The sequence below is a fragment of the Gracilinanus agilis genome, chromosome 2 (genome assembly GCF_016433145.1).
Source record: "Gracilinanus agilis isolate LMUSP501 chromosome 2, AgileGrace, whole genome shotgun sequence".
NCBI classification, from domain to species: domain Eukaryota; kingdom Metazoa; phylum Chordata; class Mammalia; order Didelphimorphia; family Didelphidae; genus Gracilinanus; species Gracilinanus agilis.
In genome coordinates, this window is record NC_058131.1 from 389,213,779 (window position 1) to 389,219,516 (window position 5,738).

The following is a 5,738-nucleotide window of genomic DNA, read 5'->3' on the forward strand; positions in this document are numbered from 1 at the left end:
AGGTACAAACCCAAGAGTCCAAAGTCACAGGAGCCTCAAGAGACTAAGACTCAGTGAGCCCAAAAGCAAACCCAGCTTTCCACTACCAAATATCTTATATAGGTTTAAAAGCAAAGATGATTGATTTTGTAGCAATTCCAAGTCCAAAATTTTCTTTCCTACTGAAATCTCCAGAACCTCCACCTGTTTCTACTAATTACACCCTTTGGGATCAAAAAGAAAAAATCTGATCCCTCATTTCCATGACAGCCTTTCAAATACTTGAAGATAGCTATTCTCCAAGACATATCTCCTAAATGCCTTCAACTGATCATCATACAACATGATCTTTTGATCTTTAATCATCCTGGATATTCCACAGTTATAAATATCCTTCCCAAAATATAGAGACTGAAAGTGACTACATCATTCTATATGGGATCTGACCAGAGCAGAATGCAGGATTACCACCTCTCTCATGGTGGGAGCAAGATTTTTATTCATGCAACCTAAATTTCCACTGTATTAAAAATGCCCATTGCTACAATACTTCATCATTTACAAAGGATTTCCCCACAAAGGCAGGTTGCACAATGATTAGTTGCCAGAATACTGAGTTGGTGATTAGAAAGAAGTGAGTTCTAATCCTATCTTTAATACTTTCTTACTGAATGACATAAGCAAGGCACTTTACATCATTGGGCCTCAGTTTCTTCATCTACAAAAGTAAGGAGGATTGATATAATGACCTCCACATTCTCTGATTTGACTATTGCCATTTTATAGAGAAAGAAATAGAGTTTCAGAAAAGTTAAGTGATTTACCTCCAGCCACATAGCCAGCGAATGTCTACGTAAGGAACTGAACCTACGTCTTCTGTCTCCTTGTCCAGCACTCACAGCATAGCCTCTGCCTGTGTTCTCTGGGAAAAAAGCAGCATATCAAATTTTGTAAGGCATACAGTACAGATGGAGAGAAGCCACTTGGGGGAGAGGAGGATGTATTTAAGCTGAATTATTATTATTATTTTCCCACTACACATACTCTACATCTGGAAAGAGTGATCCAGTTAGTGTAATGGGATAGACATAGGGCCATAATCATTACTTTTAAATAGGCGGGAGGAATTATGGTGGCATTTAATTACCAAGTAGGAGCCTGTGGCTGTGAGTCAGGAGACCAGGGGTCTGGTACCGCCTCCACCACTGAGTCACTGAGTGACCTTGAGGAAATCACTTCATATTCTCATGCCTTCTTTTTTCTTCTGCAAACTAGGCATTCCAATACTTTCATGATTTAGCTCCCAGGGTTGTTACAGCAACATTTATATAGTACATTATGATTTACAAACATCCCTTCGAGATGGGTGTGCTAGTTATTAATAAGTCTTTTACATTCAAGAGTCAGAGAAATTGAGTGATTTGCTAATTGTAACAGCTAATAAGTGGTAGGAAAAAAATTGGACCCAGGATTCTTTGCATAGCACCACAGTGATGATAACTTCATGTTGAAGTTGGCTTTTGCCCTCCAGCATATAGTTATGATATCCTATGTGCTAAGGTTTTTTTTTTCCAGTTCTGACACTCTAAGTTCTGTGTTCTAAAATAATTTGATTCTCTAATTCTAACGACACCTGAGTTTTGACTTGGCTCTGAAATCAGCACAGCCTAAGCATCTTGTAAACAGGCAGTGGCATTTTCTTGGCAAGTATCCAACTCCAAGATGAGCAAGATTTGCTCCTTTGTAACTTTTAGCATCATCATTTTATTTTATTTTGTTTTTTTTTCTGGAAAACATCCCCCAACACCTCCATGCTGAACCCAATAAGGAAATATTCCAGGGAAGTGGTTCCCATTTAGTGACTGAAGAATGCCTTGGAGATTCACTACAGTGTTCCAAGGGATCACCATAAAAATTCTTTAATGATGTTTTAAGTGGTATATAATTATAGGATATTAATAATAGTATATTAAATTGACCTGGGGGTTCACATAACATTGTTGTTGTTGTTATTGAAAGAGATTCTCAGAACAAAAAATGTTGGGAATTACACTTTCAAGACAATAAAACATCAGGGGAAGGTGTACACTGAGTGTGGATGTGGGGTGCGTAGAAGGCAAAAAGGCTACAGAATGGGGAGGCTCTGGGTATCAGTAAAAATCTTTACCAACTCCACAATTGTACAGACAATTTTGAAGATCACAAAATGTTGGCGCTGGAAGGGACCTCAGAACACAGGATTTTAGATACCTCTAGCTAAAAGTATTTTTTCTCTCCTTGAATTTCCTTGAAGCACTGTATTAGGACCTCTCCACTACCTCTATTGCACATTACTTTGTATTTACACTTGTCTGTGTTTATTCCCAATAAGAGAAATGGAAGTTCCTTGAGAGTAGGAACGGTGGAGTTTTTCATCTTGCATCCACAGCATGTAGCATAGTCCCTTGAAAGTAGCCATTGCTTGATGTATCCTGTCGACCTAGAGTGTGAAGGGACCTAAGAACATAAAACATACAATGTTACAACTGTCCATATCTCTGCTATTCACATAGGATACTCCATCTCCCATCTCTGTTCCTTTTCATTGGTTGACCTACATGCCAAGAATGTACTCTCTTCCCCTCTAGGACATCCTCCCCTCATTTCACATCTAACTTCTTCATGGTGCTTTTGCTATTTTTCTTAGCTTTTAGTTTGCCCCTTTCCAAATTACTTTGTATTTAATTTAAGTGTGAAGTGGATTACCTCAGAAAACGAGTCCAGACACCCAGAAGTTCAAATTAGTGGAACCAATATTTATTCATTAATCATTGATTAATAAACATACCTAACTGGCCAGGGCAACTTTCCTAATGAGAGCTGCCCCCTGAACTGAAATTACAATGCAGTTTTTATTGGGTTCAAGATACAAAGAAAATGTTCATAAATAAGACATAACCTTGAGGAAGCAGCAGGCAAACCTTATCATCTGGAAGCTATTTCAGTGGAGTCTGGGACTCTCCCCCATATATCTTATCCTGGACTGTGAGGCAGCTATAGAGAGTTACTTTCTCATGGATCCTGAGCTGATTGACCACAGAAAAGCTCATTTCTGATTTTTACTTTTCCCGAGGGAAAAACAGGTTTTCTGGACAATGACTTAGTTTACCTCACTTCAAGTGTATTTATTCACTTTCTTTTTATTCTGTATATGCTTTTAATGGCCATGGAGGTGACTAAAGCTGGTGCTGAGGAGCACTTAGAGGTTGATCAAACATCGAAGACACCAAGGTCATCCACTGCATACTGGGCCATGGCCAGATGCCTTTACTTTCGCTCTGCTACTGGACTTCAATGACTCTGGAAGAGAGAAGGAAGGCTGATGACTTTGTGCAACTCTGTTTCACTTAAATCTAATTCATGCACAACTCATCACCCTATGATGTCAGTGGTCTTCAAAAATGAAGGATAAAGAAAAGATCCTATCTAACTGGAATTGTTTCATTGATTGTACTTATATCCCCTGCACTTGACACAGTATCTGGCACATAATAGTTACTTAATAAATATTTTTGATTCATTGGATGCCACTTCTAGTTCTAATATCCTCTATCTTTCCAGTGATATCATTCAACATTTTATATTCCTTTATAACTCTAAAATATTTTATGTTCTAAGTTTTAATGTCCTTTTTAGCTCTGGTACACTTTGTTCTAAGGTGACAGGATCATAGAATCAGAGACTTAGACTCAGAAGGATCCCTAAAGGTCTTTTCTGGCCCTGACATTCTAAGTTCTAAGGTTCCTTCCCAATCTAGAATTGTGTGTTCTGTGTCCTAGGGACCCTTCTCTGAATTGGGGCTCATTTTCTCACTATGTGCTGCTCCTCCATATCCTATTACTCATTATCTAATCCTCTTTATTTGGAACACCCCTAATAGAGGCTTCAGTGCTCAATCCCCATGCCCTCTTATTAACCTAGTTTTCTTTCCTATGATCTGAAACAAAACCATGACTAATATCACTTCTCTGGCTCTTATCCACAGGGACCTTTGTTGCCTATACTGGCAAATGCACTATCTGAGAACAAAGAGGTAATTAACTCACCCAGGTACCATTACTTCTCTCAAGAATAAAAGTCTATTCTAGTTATTTTGGGGAATGAAGATATTTTCCTTTATTGGAAACAGGGATTTATCTTTGGAGAGAATAATCATGTCAAAACCACCCACTCTAACCTTGAGCTTCAGGGAAAATCAATCAAATCAAATTCATTTGCTGAGAACTCACAATGTGCCCAGGATTGTGTCAGACACAATAGGCCCCAAGAGAAGTATAATCTCAGCATTGGCAGGGGCCTTAGAGCTAATCATACTTCCTGTCCTTTGTAGAAAGCCACTCCCTAGCATCCCCAGAAAATGGTCTGGCAACCTTTGCTTTAAACAACTCCAGATTTGAGGGACTCACCAGATTTTATCTTAACCCATTCCAGTCTTAGCCAGCTCTAATAATTCAAGAGTTCTTGTGTTTACCTGAAATTCGTCTCTGTGTAACTCCACTCTCTTCCCCCATATTATCATCACTGCTCATTCTCTCAAGAGTTAAGGAAAACAAACTTGGTGCCTCTTCTACCTGATGCCAAAAAGAGTGTGTCTTACCTTAAACATTCTCATCTTTGGCTAAATATCTTGAGTTACCTCAACTTGTTGTCAGATAGAATAGTTTTCAGGCGATCAATCAAAAAGTATTTTTCAAATGTTTACCTTGTGCCAGGCTCTGTGTTAGGTACTGGAGATACAAATACAGAGAATGAACCAATTTCTTGACACAGGGAGCTTACATTCTAATATAAAATAATAAGGACATATACAAGGATATATACCCATGCCCAAAAAACATTAATTAATTAAAATAAGAGCAGATAGATGATGCCCTGGATAAAGTACTAGGCATTAAATCAGAAAAATTCATCTTCCTGAGTTCAAGTCTGACTTCAGACATTAGCTGCATGACCCCAAGCAAGTCACTTGGCCCTGTTTGTCTCAATTCTCTTCATCTGTTAAATAAGTTGGAAAAGAAAAAAACATAAATACAAAGAAGTTTAATACAAGATAGTTTGGGAGGACCAATAAAGGCTACAAGTAGAAAGTGGTGCCTGACTTGCATCTGAAAGGAAAAGAGGGATTCTCTGAGGCAGAGAAGAGGAGGGAGTACATTCTAGGGCATTACAGCTTCCCTCTCCATTCTAGTCACTCTCCTCCATATGCATTCTGATTTGTCAGAGTCTTTCCTAAAATGCTGCAACCAGAAATAGACATCACACTCCCTTTGGAATTTGACAGGGTTAGAGGTGGGTAGAACTGTCACCTCACATCCTGAACACTGTTAAATGGCCTAAAATCCCATTACTGTGATAATAGGACAAATTCTTCCCACTTGCAGTGCTCTACAGGGGGGGAATGAACAGGCATAATATGAGGTAGGGACCAGGACAGAGTCTATGACCTGAACCACTCTTAGGAACCAGGGAGATCAGAACAGGAGAAGGAAGAAAGTCTAAAAGTTTGAGAGGCAAGTCCAAGAAGAGACAAGTCTAGGTTAAACAGATCAAGATCAAGCTCAAGGAAATATGGACCAGATTATCTGTGTATAGTCAGAGGCACTTGAGACTAATAGCATCTTTGCAGCCATAGTGACATTTCACATGTTAATAATGACACTTATGACCCCCTCCCTTAAAGAAATTCAGAATAATTGGGCTGTCGTTTGGGCCAAAGCCTC